Source organism: Peromyscus maniculatus, chromosome 15 (assembly GCF_049852395.1).
Source record: "Peromyscus maniculatus bairdii isolate BWxNUB_F1_BW_parent chromosome 15, HU_Pman_BW_mat_3.1, whole genome shotgun sequence".
Lineage (NCBI taxonomy): Eukaryota > Metazoa > Chordata > Mammalia > Rodentia > Cricetidae > Peromyscus > Peromyscus maniculatus.
Window position 1 is genome coordinate 18,594,934 of NC_134866.1, and position 20,319 is coordinate 18,615,252.

The 20,319-nt window shown below is 37.0% G+C and overlaps 1 protein-coding gene and 1 pseudogene across 3 annotated transcripts in view; one reads left to right on the top strand and one right to left on the bottom strand.

Moving 5' to 3' along the window:
* Cdh12 (cadherin 12) overlaps positions 1-20,319 on the bottom strand; it is a 993,285-nt gene that overhangs the window by 380,943 nt on the left and 592,023 nt on the right. The gene's annotated exons all lie outside the window — the stretch shown is intronic.
* The window catches only part of LOC121822972 (pirin pseudogene), a 39,950-nt pseudogene that overhangs the window by 19,023 nt on the left and 608 nt on the right, over positions 1-20,319 (top strand).

Here is a 20,319-nt window from a genome sequence, read left to right on the forward strand (position 1 = left end):
TATATTATATATAATATATATGTCTCATACCCATATGAGACACTTTGGTATTGCAAATAAATTTTTAATCATGCAGTTGATAGAAATTTGAATATTTATAATTGTAATTTGGTTAAAGTAGACATGAAAGTGTGATTTGAAAGGTATTTAATAATTCAAGGAGTGTTAATGAAAAGTATCTGAGCAGATTTGTTGAACAAAATGCTATTTATTATAATTTTAGAGAATAAACCTAATGTCCCAGAGTATTTCAATGTATTTAAAGTATAAACCCATTAAATAAATTAGGGGTTCTATTTAGGAATATTATAATAAAAGAGGTAAAATAAATATATTTCTTAATCCTTAGGGCATATTGTCAGTCTCAGTAACTAGGTCTTTTAACTAGATCTGATGACTGATCAACTAGTTCCTCTTACTTGTACTTCAGTTAGGATATGTCACTGGTGTCACTAATTAGTGTTACTTATTCACTACTGATTTTTCTTAGGCAAACATTCCCACAGGCACATGTAGCATCCTTTTTTTAGCAGAAGACCAGTGACTGGCACCTTGGTAGATGGTTCTCATGCTGCTGGCAAATGAGGACACTAAGAAAGACACTTGTCATCTAAAATCCTAGAGATCAACACCTTTATCTGAGACTTGGAAATGTCTGCCTTTACATCCCTGAATTGGAAAGAAGCTCAGAAAAAAAAAAAATTACCACAGAGGGCTGAGGAGATGTCTCTGGGTAAATGTCTGCCAAACAAGCATGAGGAACTGAGTTCGGATCCTCAGAACCAATGTAAAGCATGACATAGTAGTATCCATCTGTAATTCTAGAGCTTCTAAGTGGAGATGGGAGGTGGAGAAGGAGAATCCCTTAGTGGTCTCAGGCCAGTTAGTTTGGTGTATGCAGCAGTGAACATCAAGATTCTGTCCTAAGATCGAAAGCAAGATCCAACACCCGTATCTGTACTCTGATCTCCAAGTGCTGGATATGGCATGCACTCACACATGCATGATTACACACACACACACACACACACACACACACACACACACATGCTCACATGCACACATGCGCGGAACACATGCACGCATACACAAGTTTTAAAAAATAGTTGCAAGCCACGTTTTTTGTGCCATAAATTCTTCAAACGAAAATAGAAAAGTTCTCTTAGTGTCCTTTCTTGCTTCTCATAGCACTTGGCATTCACCATAACTTTGGCCATTAAATCAACATTCCTTTTAAACTTGGGAATGTTCACTGAATATCTCAAGAGGGCCGATTCTCTTCACTTTCAAATCCATTATGACCCCAAATGCATTAACCTGCACTGTCCACATTTCTTCCTCTGCTGTCACATAAGATATACGCCACATAAAATAAAGATCGTTGACCTTGAAGTTGGTGGATGAGAAAAAGTACATTTAGTAACCCAGACTTGATCTAAGCCCTGTCATTGTGATTTCTTACTCCACTTTGCTAAAGTAGTGCCATGCGTTATCACATCTGGGTTCATGTCTGAACAGCTGAGGCAGCCCTCTAGAATGGGCAGGATGCTTAGTCACACTTCAAATGTGCTGCTGGCATTGTGACTGTGATTTAAAGTAAGAGTGTTGTGCAGGGGAAATACAACTGAAATGCAGAGTGGAGGCAAGACAAGAAATGTGTAATTAACGTTTCCAATTATAATTGGCATTACTTGGCAACTCTTAGGGGTGGTATGTAGATACCCTATCCTGTACTTCATTCAGCACAGCCTTGGAAATGAAAATGGGAAAGAGGTCTGATCACCGCAGCTACATCTGACAAATTGTCATCTACCTACACCATTACTATGATGTACAATCTCACAAAACTTTCATAAAATCCTCCTGCCTATTAGCATTTTAAAGGGCTTTGTGGCTATCATATCCTCATTTCAGAGCTAGGGATGTTTCATTATCCTCAATTAAAACTCCCTCAGAAGGAAGATTGGCAAGCACTTACTTATATATTTTCCTTACAGGCGGCAAGGGAGGCATGGATTTTGTAAAGTAGGCAGGGTGCTGTTCTGTGCTGCACTGGGAAGCAATGCTGAGTTGAAATAACTCTCTTTGTGTGCAGCTATCCCTACTGAACGTAAACCATAACTGTGAAATGCAGTTTTCTCAGTAGCAGAGAACTAATATGGCTTCTTACTGTGATTCAGCTATGAGAGAGAACCATGATGCAATGTTGGAAAAGTTCCTGAAATTCCTTTCATTTTGTTAAAAGGTGATCACCTCCCAAACCAATGTGACAACTTGAAATCATCCTCGTTACACTCCGATGTAAGCTATATACATATTTCTTGTAAACTGGCATTTTTCATCTTTAAGAACTTAAAGCACTTTCATTTGTACTTTTGAAAATACAAATTAATTAAAAACTACTTGAGTATATGACAGTGCCTATAACTGACAGAAAAGTTAATCTATATCTAGAACAAAGGTTTGTATAGTTACAGTGCTGTTCAGACTGGTTAGTTCCTACCACTCTTTCCTTTCATTGACTTATTTCAGCAAAGAATATGCACATATATTATTAATGAGTATTAATAATAAATACTTTAAAAGTAAATCACATTATTATTAGAATCCATCCTACGTAATAAAGATGAATTTCAATAATAAAATTTAAATAAATCAAATGCTGAGATATTGTATTTTATAGACAACTAAGGCCAAAACCAATAATAATAAATAATAGATCTATCAATTTATTACTCATAAAAAGTAGGTGGTTTACCTGTTCATTTATATTTATTTTATTAGGTACCATATAAGTCAAGTAACTGTTAGTAGTCTTATAAGATCTGAAGGAATTTATATAAGCCTATTGATTTTTTTGTTTAATTTGTAGCTAGCTTGCTTCTTTTGATAGCATTATGAACTTGAGAAGGATAAGTAACAGCAGTATATTATTGTTGTTTTCCTTTTTAAGTTTTAGTAGTACTACACACAGTGGCGTGTGTTCTTTTTTCACTCCAAGGGAAATCAGTCTCTACAGCAAGCCAGCATCCTCCTGTAACCTCTCAGGCTGGCCCTGTGTGTCTCTCTAGGGCTGAATGCTCACAGCTGGTGAGCAGGCTCTATCACCCCTGCACTTCTTGGCAGCAGATGCCTCTCACTTAGGCACAGATGCTGAGTACCCACCCATCCCTAACATTAGCCTTGTGTTCTGGGCTAATTGGGCCAGCAGAGTCACAATTAAGATTTGAATAATTAGGCAACCAACATGATTACTTTTGTAATTAATTCTCATATTGAGTCATCATCATCTGTCCTGGGTGACGACCATTGGGTTCAACGTTAATTCAAATGGGCCATTTCGTGAGGATTAAAATAAAAGGAACAGCAGAAGCACCCTCACTGCTCCTCAGAACAAGCGCAGTTTTCATTAGAGGTCATCTTTCTTGTAGACTTGGATGGGTATGACTTAGATGATGTGAACTCGTGTCAAGTCAGTTAACGATACTGTGTTTGGATGTTGCAGAATTGAGACTGAGCCTTACAGCTCAAAAGAATGTACTTTATCCTTCTTGACAAAGTTTGTATTATAGTGAAAACACAGACATAAAATCAACTTCAAAGTAAGCACCTTCTTATCCCCTGCTTTCACAGAGCCACACTGTTAACATTTCACATGATTTGCTTACACATTTCACCTTTTTGTCTGTTTTTCACATCTTGTCCATCCCTACATCCAAAAATACCACCTGCAGCAGTTCTGATACTGACAGACACCAAGAACTCAGAGTCCAGAGCGGAATTGTTAGAGGTGAACTTTTCTGCCCATTTCTCACAGGAACTGAGTTGAAACCATTTTGATTAATTACCTTTTCCATGAAAGGATCCAGTATTTCCTTGAACTATTTTTCAGAATTGATAGAGGGATTAAAACACATGAAATAAAAAGGATCTGGGAGAAAACAGAACTGCAGTCCCGGTAGGGATTCTGATGGTTTAAGAAGATGTTTGGCTCTTAAGCACAAATGCTGGGGAAAATTTTAAATCTAACAAATATACCTTCGTTCTTCTAAGGAAGTCACATTCTACACATGGCTTTTGTCTATTTGGGGGAAACTAATGTTTCTGGTCACCAATATTAATACAAATCTCAATGTCTACAAACTTACCATAACTTCATGTATTCTGGAATAATGTTTCTGGGGAAGAGCACATTCATAATTTAAAAAATTAAGAAATATCAATTGGTCAAATAAAACCTCCTCTTTCTCGCTAATTAGACACCCGGCGCTCCACCCGGGGCCTAGCCATGGATGTCTGCATCCAGATTCCTCAGTCCTTGGATGAAGTTTCTGGCACAACTATTAGGGTGTTTGGCCATCCCATCACCAGAGTATGTCAGTTCCGGCTGTCTCTCGGCCATTGCCAGCAGTCTTTTGTGGGGGTATCTGGAAACCCATGAACTATGAACCAAAGGCTGAGGGGCCCCCAACTGGATCAGGCCCTCTGAATAGGTGAGACAGTTGATTGGCTTGATCTGTTTGGAAGGCATCTAGACAGTGGTACCAGGTCCTGGGCTCATTGCATGAGTTAGCTGTTTGAAACCAGGGATGCTTGGCTCAATCTGGGAGGAGGGGACTGGACCTGCCTGGACTGAGTCTATCAGTTTGATCTCAGTCCTGGGGGGGGGTAATGGGGGGTGGGCTGGGGGGAAGGGGAGGGGGCCAGGAAGGGGGAGAACAAGGGAATCTGTGGCTGTTATGTAGAGCTGAATAGTATTGTAAAATAAAATAAAATAATAATAAAAAAAGAAATATCAATTGGGTATTGTGGTTTAGGTAGTGAAGTTACCTGATACTGAGCTTGACAATCTGAGTGTGATTTCTGGTATGCGCATAGTGGAGGGAGAGAACCAGTTCTTTCAAGTTTTCCTCTGACTTCCATATACATGTTGTGGAACATGTGTAAGTACTCATGAGTATGCATGTATAGAAACACAGATGCATACACACACAAAACAAATTAAAAGTTAAAAAAGAAAGACATTTAATGATGTAACTTGTTTAAACTAGATTTTCAGAGAGTGAAGTTGTAAATGTTATAAATGTTAGATTATAGGAAAATTTTGATTTGTTTCTATTCTATTTATTTATTTATGTTTTTATTAAGAAATTTTTTTTCATTCATTTTATATACCAGTCAAAGATCCCCCTCTTCCCTCCTCCTGCTCCCCTGCCCTGGCCTCCCTCTCCAAACCCATCCCCCACTCCCCCTCACAAGAAGACAAGGCCTCCCAATGGGGAGGCCAATACAGTAGAGGCAAGTCCAAGCCCTTCCCCCACCTCAAGGCTGCAGGAGGTTCTTTTCATTTTTCTGACAACTTTGCTAATCTTTGAGAATTGCATGTAGACTCACCATCTACCTTTGGGGAAGGTTTCTAACTTGCCCTGAATGCCAGCCTCTTTCTTGAATATGTGCACCTTAGATGAACAGTTCCTCTTGGGTTTTTCATGGTGTTTCAATGTTTTTAAGATCATATGTGAGGGGATTTGTAGAAATAGCCAGATCTGGCACATTCTTTGTATGATCAAAATTCATAGGGCTGGAGAAATGATTCAGTGGATAAGAACACTTGCTGCTTTTGTACAGGACCTAGGTTTGTTTCCTGGTACCCATGTGGTAACTCACAATCACCTATAACTCCATTTCCAGAGGATTTGATGCCCTTTTCTAGCCTCAATCTGGAGCAGGCACACATGTGGTACATATGAATCTATGAAGTCAAAACACTCATATGAATAAAATAAAATACAATAAATACTTTTAAAACTCTGTATTAGTACAATTTCTCCTGTAGGAACTTTATAGGAGTAAATTACATGAAATTTTCTGAATGGATCAGGGGACACCATTGAAGACAAGACTGTGAAAGTGTGGTTTTAATAAGAGCAGTTTCATGAACGCACAATAGCACATGTCAATGTCACTAAGGATAACTAGCACAGACTGAATTGACGGGGGTTCTCAGTTGCTCTATCAGTAGGAGTTTAGTGAATGGAAGTGGGGAATAGATTTCAGTGGAATGGGTAGGCATTTTCATAGCCAATGCTTACTAGAGGTAAGGAATGAAAGTGAAGGTTCCACGATGAAAGCATAGAATGGAGTCTGAGCTTGCTTTGACAGCTTCATAGACATGATCTGTTATCTGAGCTGGAAGACCCCATTTAATGAAATCTTGTTGGCAAAGGCAAACTGAACCCATGCCAGTTATAAATGGAAATTTTGTAAAACATTTGAGTATCTGACCTGTTATCTTAAGAGGGGCTGTGTTGCCAGCTCCTGAGTATATTTTCTGCATCCCATTTCTTATCCTTCTTTGTGGATGTTATATTTTAAAAAAACAAGCAAAAGGCCCTTTCATTTGTTAGGTATGTTCTGGGTAGCCACAGAAGGAAGGCTGGGTTCAAGCTCTTTGTTAAAACTGACCAGAGAGGTAGGATAGGGAGCAGTTTGCCCAAAGGAGTTGTGATTTCTCAAGAGTATTCTCAGCAGGAGTCTCGCCTTGCAGATGATAAGAGTTCAGAGAAGGCAAAACAAGAATGTCCTTTCCAAAATAAACAGTGAACACCTGGGGAGTCTTCACCCATAGCCAGGGGACACATTGAGTGCCTGTGGTATAGCAATCTAGCCAGAGGTCCTCTGTCATCATAAAAATATCATTTGATGGAGATAGGATACAATTTTATTATCCTAGTACTAGACATTTGAGGTGCCAAAGGTCTCTAATAAAAGTTGCTTTGATCCTTCTGGTAAACAGAGTTTTTTTTCTTAGCTTGAAATTATTAGAAACCCTTGAGGGCAAGGTTGAGACTGGGGTCAGGGACAAAGACCAAGAGGGCTAGAATTGAGAGATGTTGAAAGATTACACAAAGAAGGCCAGGGAAGTATGAGGGCCTGTGTCGTGCAGTTCATATAATAAAGATAAAATCCATAGCCATTGTATGACTTCTATAAATCTGATGTTGTGCTAAGCATATTTCTTGGGCATTGCCATTATATAACATTCTATCAGGTGCATAATATTTTCTGTGGAATACAAAAGACCGAGAATAGGACATTCAAAATGGAAAGACAGCAACTTAAAGAAAGAAGAGTCATAAGCAGTAGATTCAAATTGAAATTTCATTTTGTTAAAATGAAAGAAAAACATGGTTTTGTCCACTGACTGAGCCATTAGCCCTTGGAGATTTTGGTCATAGTTCTGGATATTCAAATGAAGGAAAAACAATTAATATTTTTCTTAGAGAAACTGGTTTTTAGTAGATACTATATTTGATACCTTTCATAGTTTCTTTCATTTGATTCTTTAAAAATATGAGAACATATTAACATGCTTTATATATTATAAATGCACACAAGCAAGAAAACCTTTACCTTTGATTTCATTACCACAAAATTTGATTCATAAAAAAGATTTACTTTTCATAGTCTTGTGAAAAAAAAAAAAACAACAGATCATGTTGCTTCCTCTTTCTCCTTTTCCCAGACTTATCTCATTATGAGGGAACAGCAATCTGGAGATAAAGTGTTCAATTTTTCTTCTCACAACATAGCATTTGTGCACACACACACACACACAGACACACACACACACACACACACACACACACACACACACGCATGCATGCCCGCACATACATGCCCATCCAGAGAATCCAGCATTATGCAATTAGAAATGATAACGGGAGTCTGTAAGCATCTTAACCACAAGTTCTAAAAGCAAAAGTTCAGGAGATTTAAATAAGAACATTTACAAACAAAAAACAAACAAACAAAAAAAGACAGGGCACCACATGGTGTATTATAAAGAAGAAACTTTAGTGGAACCTGTGTGTGTGCATACATGTGCGTGCATGTGTATGTGTGTGGGGGGTATTCTCTGTGTGTGTATACATTAAAGAGCATGTCAGAATGTGTGAATGTGGCATGTGTGCATTATGTGTGTGGATATAGATGTGCATGTGTGTACGTGTGCATGTGTGTGGATTTATTTTCTTTTAAGTCTGAGAGACAAGTCAAGTTTTCTTTACTTGTACCTAGTATAATATATTCCCAGTGGCATTGGTTATACCAGGCACATACCGACAACATGAATACACTGAATTTGTCTCAGGTAGCTAGAAGAAACTTCACAGTGTTCAAAAATCTCTTAGTTCTTTGAATTAAAAAATCTCCTATCTGCAGAGGGAATTGAGAAATGTATCCAAACATGCACCCTGGGACTAAAACAACTCCTGAAGCATCCCCAGGCTCCCTGCAGTGTTCTATCCGACTCTCCAGTGCCCTTTCTGTTCTCTCTACCCCAAGTCAAGCCTCTGTGAGTTTGGCAAATTGATGTAGCCCTGACAGTCCCTTAGTCCCTCAAACCATTTCATGTGATGAACATTGATTCTTCTCTCAAATAATTTCTATGCAGTTCCAACTTCCCAATATCTAGACAACCCTGTAAACATAGATCAGGGGCAGATATTCATAGAAAGCTACTCTGTCTTCCATGATACAGACTTCTATTGTCATAGTTTCTGCCTGAGGAGGACAGAGCCAAGGAAACCTGTCAGGTTTACAGGAAGACACTTGGTGTGGAAGACTTTCCACAGCATAGCTCTGTTCCTTCTGTGCTTTATTTTATCTTGGTATTTATTGATTTTATGAAGGTCATGTATTGGCAAAGGGATGTTATAGCACTTTGTCATCTAGAACTATGTGATTATCATTTATTTCTTAAAATACTACTGCACCGTAAAAATTTTGGGCCAGTAATTTTACTTCTGTCTCTACTTTCCCAAAGGCAATCTACACACACACACACACACACACACACACACACACACACACACACACACACACGCACACACACACAAAACAAAAAAAAACCCAAACAACAACAACAAAAAAAAAAACACCACTTCTAAAATTACGAAGTCTCTCAACAAGTATGGATTACTTCTGATTTATAATTTGAATGCAATTTGCCAAAATTCTTGCATGCTTCTTCATTTCTTCTCATATAGATCTGTTTCCAATCATCTTGAAAACTATGACAGATTTCTTGTGGGGCTCTTGCAAATTAGTGGGAAAATTTCATTTACTAAAAAAATGAATAAAGTGAATATTATCTCCCTCACAGTAAAATCAATCTCAATCTTCAGTTTTAATATCAAGATTACTTACTTATAATTACAACAAACTTCCCAGAAAAACATTTAAAATAGGTTATTACATATAATTCCTATTTTGTATGCATATATACACAGACATACACATTCACATACATTCAGACATAGGAACACACATGAACACACACACACATTCATGCACACATCGCATCACTACCATCCTTATTAAGGCTCACTAAAAATCTTCATTTCCTTAACTTTTCCTCCTTCTCTACCCACAAAGTAAATATTCATAAGGTGAAAATGTTTTTATTTTTCGCATTGTGCAATTATTTAATGCAATGCACTAACAAATTTGAAAATTATGTTTCAATGTTAATATCCATATAAACTGAGTGTTCTTTATAAGCATGGTGGGCAGAATGTGCTTATGATATCTCACAATTCAAGAAGGGGAAATTTTTGCTATTTTCCATATTTTTATGAAGGAATCATACCTAATGCCTAAAATTTTAAATGACCAGCAAGTTGTTTCTGTTTTGTAAAATATACCCAGTAACCTGAATTTTAAACTTGCTCCATTTGTGTGACTGCTGTGACCTCACTACATTTAGATTAGTAAATCCAGGACTTTTGGAAATTCTATTTTCTACCCATACATCATCTCACCAGCTCTGTTTTAACTATGCAGCAAATGATTTATTTGCAGACTGATCTTGATTATTTTTTCACTATCATAATAATAGTATATAAGAACATGTCTTTAATTCTAAGGTTTTTGTTTGTTTGTTTGTTTGTTTGTTTGTTTTAATTTGGACTGGAGCCTGAATGTGAGAACTAACTGCCCTATTGCTGAATTACATTTCCAACTCTGGTATTTCTTCCTGAAACACAAAAGCTTGTAGTGTGTTTCAGTGAGCTCAACACCAAGTCTGAGGGTGTAAATGATGACCAACTTTTGCTAATAGTTAGATATAGATTTAGAATATGATTTGTGTCCTCCAAGGGTCCCTTCATGAAAATATAATCCCAATGAAAGGACATTAAATTATAGAAACTAGATCCAGATGCTAATTATAGTTAGATAAATCATTGGGGTGTAGTCTGTGATTGATTTCTGGTGACTTCATTAGAAGATTAAGAGCTTAGCAATAGTGGAGGGGGTGCCTGATCTGGCCTACCTCAGTAATCAAATCGGTAAATACCCTAACTATCATCATAGAACATTTATTCAGTAACTGATGGAAGCAGATGCAGAGATTCACAAGCCAAGCACCAGGCAGAGCTCAGGAGTCCGGTCAAAGAGAGGGAAGAGGGATTATACAAGCATGGGCGGTCAAGAACAGGATAGGGAAATCTACAGAGCCAACTGAACCGAGCTCATAGGAACTCATGAAGTTTAAACGAACAGCTGTGGAACCTGCATCGGACCAGATTAGGCTCTCTGCATATGGAAGACAGTTGTGTAGCTGGGTCTGGTTGAGGGGCCCCTGGCAGTGTGATCAGGACCTGGTGCATGAGATGCCTTTTTGGAGCCCATTCCCTGTGGTGGGATGCCTTTCTCAGCCTTGATGCAGTGGGGAGGGGCTTGGTCCTGCCTCAACTGAATGTACCAGGCTTTGCTGACTCACCATGGGAGCCTCTAACATTTTGGAGGAGGGGACCAGGTGAGGGGCGTGGGAGGAGAAATGAGAGGAAGCTCTATGGTTGGTATGTAAAATGAGTGAAAAAATTCTTAAATTAAGAGAGAGAGAGAGAGAGAGAGAGAGAGAGAGAGAGAGAGAGAGAGAGAGAGAGAGAGAGAGAGAGAGAGAGAGAGAGAGAGAGAGAAGCGCAGATACAGGTGCTCTCTGCAACCTCAGGACTCTGGGAGGCTGATGACAGAAGTCAGAACGAGCCTCTCACATCAAGCACCTAGAAATGCGAGTCTAGAAGTTCAAGCCCAGATAAGCTTCTTTTTATCTTGGTATTGTGGTGTTAGCATTAGAAAACAGGCTGATATGTATGTCAAAGTATAATTTATTTAAAGCAGAAGACAACAATAACTAAAGAGGCACTGATTTTCAAATTTCACTGAAGGCAGATGAAATGCAGCGAGCAGTCTCTGAATAGAGTCAAACTGCACTGTTCAACATGGAGTGATGGAGCTGCCTGTGGTGTGAATCTAGATTCTAGTTTTCCAGAAAGCATTAGAGCATCGCAGTGTAGTGAACGAGTGTTGCCTGAAATTCCTGCTACTGGGAAACTGAGGAAACTTGGGTGGGGGGATCACCTGAGTCAAAGAGAGGGGGTGGGACAGAAAGAGATTCAATTATTGAGAATAGAGTTTATAGAGACTGGAAGAAATTGTCTGGGTAAGTAGTCTTTTGTATGAAAGAACCAGTGCATCTCATTTACTGCTTTGCTAATGACTATAGAATTCCATTCCTCAGACCCATCTGAAGACATTGAATAACTAATATTAAACTTTATATGATCTTCAGAAGCACAGTAACCAGAATCCAGAGTCCTGACAACAATGCTAGAAATCTTTCCAGCGAATTTCCCACCAAAGGCAAAATGAATCAATTAGGCTAGCAAACTATTTTAATTTTTCTTCATTGCTTCATATCAAATCATCACATCTCCTGAATAAGGTACCACTACTAAAACAATGAAAAACAAAGGCAAGAGAGAGGAGCTGTGTCTACTGAATGACAAATGTTTATTTTATATTAATAGTCATAGAAACTGAAATGAAACAGACACAGAAGGCAGCAGCCATGGCTTTTTACCTTGCAACTGTTCAGGACATAGGATAACAGAAGCTATCAGCTTGAAGTACGTTGTCCTATTTTAATGGAACCAGTGGGACACTGTTATCACTTCATACAGAAGCACTTTGTGCTTAAATTTGGGCAGGACTCCCCATTTCTATGCCTCCAAATCGAGGTATACTTTACACAGCTTTCGGCTCTGAAATGTTTTCAAAAAACAAAATGGCTCAGCATCCAGGAAGGAAAAATTCCTGATGTCTAATGATACTTCTTAACAGACACAGAAAAAGGAAAAAAAAAAAAAAAAAAAAAAAAAAAAAAACCTCTGACATATCCAACTAGTTTGCTATTTTTTTAAATCATGAGCTATTACCCTGTTATGTTTATAATATGTTCCTCCTTAGACAGTAGTCACAACATTTATCTTTGCATTATGCTCCTCTCTGCTTTTCAGATGTTTGCCTTTAGGGGCACTGATAAAACACACACACACATATACAAAGCCATTATATTTTGTGGGCCTGCATTAAAAATCACATCTCCTCCTGACAAGCTATTTAAAATGTCATTTGTGCCTTGTGAAGGCTTTTAGAAAAATCCAGAGACCTAGACCCAGGTGACCCAAACTGTGTTTCTGCAAGGATTGCAATTTCCTTTTGAGGATTATGGTTCCAGGGAAGATTGCTTCTAAATATCTGTGAGAGAAATTCATTCCAGAATTAATGCTGTTGTTTGCTATATATTGATTTTTAGAGCATTTCACCTAATGCCATGTAAAAGACAACTAATAAAATGAACTTTAATTATGGTAATATTAAATGTATCAGTGTCATCATTCCCAAAGCATGGAAGGTCAACATGTATCCATTCAAGCTGTGCTCGCAGTTACTAATTCATAAGTACAGCCAGTTTCTATTGTTTGCCCCACTAATTATATTTTTCTAAAGATCATAAATGCTAAGAATAAGAACAAATGTTATTCCATGGTAATAAATATTGTCCATTTATGAAATAAGGAACCACAAAGGGTCACTTTTGAAGATAGTGGACTTCAACTTTAAATATTCATGTTCATTGATTACAAATGGATGAAAAATGCTATCCTGTTATTACACAGATAAGAACTAATTAGAATAAGTGACCTTTACTCAATGTGTGTGAAAATTTTCTATTACTCACTTAAAGACAAGATATCTACACAGTCTTTAAGGTCGATATGATGTTTTCAATTTAACAAACAGATTTCAGTGGTTATAAACATGGTGGAAGTTTTGTATTAGTCCAATTACTGCCAGCTTCTAAATTTGCTGACATTGTATAGAGATGACATATGTGTTAACATTTTCTTCTTAAATATCAGCGACTAAGTTGTCAAAGTAGAAATAAGAGATTGTTTCGGGGAAAAAAAAGACTTCATTTTTGAGAGGAAACTCAGTTAATATTTTTACCAAATATTTCTCTATATATCACTGGGAACATAGTATGAGCAAGAAATGTACAGTATCTCCATCACACCCAGATTTTATTATTATTAAATAATGCAATGGTGTCTGTGATTCACATAGAACAGGAATAAAGTCTGCTATGAAAACTTACAAGAGTTTTGATCATTGAGGGTTTTACCAAGTAAAAAATGCATAGTAATATGACAGATGAAGTTTTAGAGTTAAAAAGAAAGATGTTGACCATGGCTGGGTCAATGTGTGATGAAGATTAGGCAAATGAGGAGGGAGCAGCCATCATACCTTGCACAGAGAGAATTTCAAAAATATCTTGATTACCTTCTAAAGGAGAGGGCAAGCCATACAGGAAGTCCTAAGATAAGGAAAACATTTACATATTTATATTTGTATTTGAGCAACCAATTCTTTAGCAATGTTAGGCATTCGTTTGTGGAGGACAGGATTGTAAAGTGACCATATGGGGAGTGGCAGATTATGGTGACAGGAGATATGGAGAGGTGAGGATAAAAATCTATGTGAGGGGGATTTAGAAAGCAGGACAGAAAGGTCCAGATGTTTATTAGATACACAGGTTGGAATAACGCTAGTGGAAAATGTGCTGGTTGTATTTATAACTTGACACACCAGGTAGGGTATACTCTGTATGGTTTATTCAGTTGAAAAGAAAAAAGGTAGAAAGATTAAGAGGTGAAATAGGAAGATGCATTGACCCTGCGAGTTCTTAACCTGCCTTGTTCCTGCTTCTGGCAGTCCTCATTCCTTCCATTACAAAACAGTTTTTGTTGTTGTTGTTTTGTTTTTTTTTGTTTTTCGAGACAAGGTTTCTCTGTCTAGTTTTGGTGCCTTTCCTGCTCATGCTGGCTTCAAACTCACAGAGATGCTCCTGCCTCTGCCTCCCAAGTGCTGGGATTAAAGGCATGTGCCACCACTGCCCGGCACAAAACAATTCTTAATGCATGATAGACTCTGCCTCAGTGGTCAGAGTATGGCCTTTTCTTCTTAGAGCTCCTGGGCACATTACAGAAACTATCAATAAACAGAATTTAGTAAATGTGAGATTAAAAGGTAGGACACGGTGTCACATTTTGGATGAAATGATAAAAAAGATGGGTGAAGAAATAAGCTCACATGTAATTTCAGTGAAAATCAACAATGGCATTGCAAGAGAACTACACAGAGGCTTTACAACAATTCACCGGTTTTGCTCACAGTTCACTCAGAGATGAGAACAGATACCCGTTAAATCTCATCAACCTGCAGCCTCGAAAGACTAGACAAGTCAAATTCAGTCACTAAAAAAGACGTTGCATCTTTTTCACTACTATGGGGTAAAGAAGAAAGATGGGGTAATGTAAGAGCCATATACTTCATCTACGAGGAGCACCACCCTTCCTGGAGAGGATGTTAGCAGTTTAAGATCTTGGTCTAAAGTTCATGGGGAGGCCTTACCTTTTCGGAGGAGGGGATGAAGGGAAGGCTGCGGGGGGGGGGGGGGGGAGACTGGGGAAGGAGTGGGAGGAGGGATGAAAAGGGTATCTGTTGTTGGTATGTAAAATGAATAAAAAAAATTCTTAATAAAAAAGAAGTTTAAGATCTCAAACAGGCAACATGGCTTAGCTCATAAAGCTTCTTGCTGCCAAGCTTGAAAACCCAAGACCTGAGTTTGGTCTATGGAGCCTATATGGTAAAATAAGAGAATGACTTTACTCATGTTCTTTTTTAACCATGATAACTAACCTGTTATATGTTAATACACAAACATGTAAATATATGTGTGCATGTGCAAGCACACACACACACACACACACAAATACATTAATGTAATAAAATTTTAAAACAAAGAAATACATTATCTGAAACCATGACACAGAAATCCTAAGAAGAATCTGCAGAGAAATTTCATGCCCCTTTGTATTTTAAAGTCACTTGTTGACAAGAGCAATACACTGCATTTCTCTGTCAGCATCACCTGAGAATAATTATGATCCCAGCCACTAGGTCACATTTCTATGTACACTGATTTTATCATGTCTCTAAACTTTGCTTCTTCGTTTTTCCCTCAATCTACTAAATTAGGAAAAAGGAAAATCTGCTGCTATAATTCACTATAAGTTTCTACATAGAGAATCATAAAGATGTGTAGCTTGGACTATGGAAAACAGTGGATTTCGTTGCTGAAAATAATTGATTATCTTTGTGTAGAGAGGTAAATTGATAGAAGCCAACAAAGAATATCCTGGTCAAAATTTACAATTAGAATATTGAAATCCTATATAAAAACATGAATGTGCTTATAGGAAGTAGATTCAACTTTAAAATGAAGGGCATTTTCTTCAAGATAGTCAAACTATATTCATTATGCAGATAGCCAAAAAAAATCATACAAAGTGAATAGTTCACGTCTGAACAAGAACTCAATCTTACAGGCTCTTGAGCATAGTCTAAGCTCATGCTTGACCATACAGAAATGAGTGGTTCTGCTTTGAGTAGCTATGGCTGCATTTTGACATAACTCTACTTTGATTGTTTAAGTTTTTCCTACCCTGTAATCCCATCAGCCGTTCAATAAAAACAGTCAAACAGTGACTCTGGTTTTTTATATGAAAAATATTATACAACTTTATTGAAACACATTTAAAGACATAAGTGGAGATTCTCCTTTATGGATAGAAAGGTTTTATCATAAAAGTACCTGCTTTTCCTAACTCAATGTAACTTTTCCTAACTCAATGTAACTCCAATAAAAATATAGACTTTTCCCAGGCACTTGGCAATATGAATACACAATGCAGAGAAATAGGAATTAAGAAATGATAGAGCAATTTAAAAGAACAAGAAGAGCAGGAAGAACTGACCCACAGGGCATTAAGGCTTTTTCAAAGATGCTGTGGCACTAACACAGGGTCTACTTGAAGGAGACTAGAGAACCAGCCTGAGTCTGATGGCTCACACCTTACCATGCCTGGCTTGTTCTTGGTTTTCAAGTCAGAAATCCAATTCTTTTCTCTCAGTTTCTATCAGTTACTCGGTAGTCCATCCTATCCTCACTGATAGCTGTTTGTTGGTTTCTGTTAATTTTTTTTTTTTTTTGAGACAGGGTCTCTCTATGTGGACCTGGCTGGCTAAGAATTCACTCTGTAGGCCAGGCTGGCCTCAAACTCACAGAGATCTGTCTAACTCTGACTCCATGTTTTAAAGCTGTAACTTCCTTCAGTGTTCTTTAGAAAGAATCAAAATAAAGGATTCAATTGCAACTTTAGTCCTCTGTCCAAAGTAGGAAGCTTTCTCTAAATTGACTCTTGGATTACATTCTTTCATGACACATTCACTCACCAGTGAAAATCCAATGGAAGAAATTGTATTTTCTTAATGCAAAGGTTCTGCTGTAAGTACAGTGTAAAGACCCAGACTCCGGGGATTATGTCCATGTTGTTTATCACTGCCAGAAGGACATGGCAATTATCTATCCTAGATAAGTTCAGTGAAGGATGAAGAGAAATGCTTCTTCCTTTTCACATTACTATCATTTTCAGAACACGTGACAGATTATGAGTTAGACCAATTATCTTCTTTCTGTGTCACAATAGATCTATAGGAGAGATACTATAATTATTACCATTTCAAAGAACACAAGAACAAAGCTCAGCTACCTTAACTATTTGTCCAAGGATACAGAACAAGTGCATGTTCTCGGTGGGGTCAGGCTTTGAGCAAGGTTACATGCAGAACATGTACCCATAGATGTACTCTACCTACTGACTAGAAAGATGATATTATATAAGTTATTAAGTCCACTATAATGTTTAATTTGTACAGCAAAGATGTTTTCCCAATTTGAATTGGTTAACTGAACTTACACCACTAATGAGATAAAAATGAGGCAAGTTGGAAAATGCATCAGTATTTTATAGCCTATCTATTATAACACATAAGACTTATCTTAACGATCTTAAATGTGCAGCTTATATGTGATTTCTCCAGATTGCCATCTTTGTGGCTCTCAAATTTATCTCAGGCTCCTTATAGCATAACAACCACAAAGCAATTTCTATTTAAAGTCAACAGTACAGATACCCAGTATCAGTAGGTACTCTTGCAATGACTGAGAGACGAGTCACATTTACTTCAGGTCTAAAAGGTGAAAACCACCTAATTTTGATCTAAGTAACTATGATTTCCACCTGTAAACTATTTTCTGCTATTTTTATTTTTTGCAAGACAAGTCATTACTTACCATATGCATACATTAGGAATAAATTAATGGCGGTAATACTAATTCTCTGTCAGCTTATATAAATGTAGAATTAGTTAAAAATGTATGAATCAATAAAACTAAGATGATTAAAATCCTGCTTATTGATATAGATTACTGTTGCATATGGGCAAGTGTGTGTGTGTATGTGTGTGTGTGTGTGTGTGTGTGTGTGTGTGTGTGCAATATATACACACATTCTTGATTATCTTTCTCATCATTGTTGGACCTTGTGCAATAGGTAGTACAATCTGTATTTAAAATATTTTTTCATCTGTATTGTGTATGGCCTGAGTATATGTACGTATGCCATATTCACGTAGGTGCCTATGGAGGACAAAGGCAGGCAATGAATCCACTGGAACTTGAATTACAGAAATTTTGTGAGCCATTCGATACTGGGGAGCAAATTCGGTTTATTTGCTGGTTTGTTTTTTGCAAGAGTAGTAAGAGCTCTTATGTACTAAGTCATGTTTCTAGATTCTACATGCTAGTTTTTAGATTTTAACAGATAATTGGAACAAAAGATATTATTACACATCACAGTCATATGAGCTAACTTACACTTGCAATTTTAGGACAACCTTGGGTTTGGCAGTGAATCATATTAAGATTTCCAGCTTAATATTAATTTTATGGCATCTCTCCATTTTCATCAAATAATATTGCACCTTTTTTGTATAGAAATATGGGTATTGATAAAATATAGACATAGACATTGTTTATTAATATAAGAATGTTTACCAAGTTGATAAATAGAAAATAAACTTTGTTAAATTTAAATAAAATTTGTTAAATCTATTAAATGCTGTTTCCTTTTATTTGAGTTCACTTCTCACATTCATTTCCAAATAAAAATATCTCCGTATTGCCTAATATTATACTTGTCTTTGGATGAATATGGATTATTCTTAGCTTCTTTTTAATCTCAGTTCTCTAACAGTGACTCTGGATTTAAATCATTATGTGTATGTATGTGTTTGTGTGTGTGAGAGGGTGTGGAAGAGAGAGAGTGTGTTGAGGTTTGATATTAGGGACTCACATACATGAAGCAAATGCTCTGCCATTGAGCTTTAGTCCCATTTAAATTTCATGAAGTTGTAACAGTTCTTTGCTTTTAAGAACTGCTTTATTCTGTGTCAATGTGGGCCATGAAATTCTTTCTGATGTTGCAGAAGGAATACATTCTAATCAAGCAAAAGGAAATTGAGAATCCACATAGCTCCTAGATGTATGGCAGGTGGCAATAATATAGTAAGTTGGAGAAAAGTAATTCATACATTCTACCTAAAATAATAGCTAAATTCCCTTTAAATTGTTTTAATTTATTTACTTATTTATTTAGTGTGTGTATGTGTGTGTGTGTGTGTGCGCGTGTGCACATGTACATCCATGCATCAATGCACATACGTGTGCTACAGTGCACATGTGGAGGTGAGAAGGCAATTTGCAGGGATCCTTCCTCTCAGTACACCATTTGGGAATTAAACTCAGATTCCCAGCCTTGGTGGCAAACACTTTTACCTGCTGAGTCATCTTGAAGACTTGAACTACTAATATCCACTTGCTCACAAGACTTTCTCCATTCCCTCACTTGTTCATAAGATGAAAATTAAAAAAAAAAATAACAGCAACAATAAAAGTCCTTTGTTTTCATGTTTATGTAAATACATTAGAACAGACTATATCTGTTCTTTGATGGCCATACACTTCATTGACCAGAATGCCCCATAAAAGCTCATTAGGTTTGAAGTTACCATCAGCTTGAACTAGCACATGGGATAGTCTATAATACTGAACTGATGCTAGCAGTAAGAAAATGATTTAATATCAAACATGTTTTGGTTATTTTCCTCTTTACCTAGTTTGATTAAAAGAATAGAGGTGAATAAAGCTACCCTGGGTAGTGATTACAATGAAGACAATTTTCCACAGTTATCTTTAAATCTTGGAGAAGCCACCCTATCACAACAAAGAGATAGACATCTCAGTGCAATAGAAATAGCAAATTATCTTCAGGCATAGGTTGAAAACACAGACAACTATCAAGCACACAAGCCTATAGTCCTTCTGCAAATATTTTATTCCTGTGTAGGAAGCAATAGCAACAGCATTGGCCTGAATAGCTCCCATGGGGAATTGCAGAAGCACAGGGAATTAATACAACCAGTGTTCTGACATCTTTATAGGACTTCCCATCTCAAGATACCTATGGAATGAAAGTGGAGTCAACATTTGGGAAATATGGCTTTTCACTTTAAAAACACTTTTGGGATACCATGACAAATAAAACACACAAAGCAGTTAGATATTTTGCTTGCACTTTAATATTTCAGATTAGTTATTGAAATTCAGTACAAAAAAGTAATGTAACAGCATGCAATTGTATTTTAAATAGTGTATTTAATTATTTAAAAATGATTTTATGGTAATTGACCCACACAATAGCAAGGTACACAGTCACTATTCTCCCATGTTAAGAGTGATAATCAATAGAGCCTCTGTAAATTTAATGAACAAAATATCTTGTTTATCTTGATCATATTGCCCATAGTGTGGTAACAGTACATCAGGCTATATTTACATATACTAACTAAAGAAGAATGGGAAAAGTTTACATAATTCAAGTTAACATTGGAAAAAGTTTTACCATGATCTTTCTAGGTACCTTGAACAAATTGCAAAGAGGAATG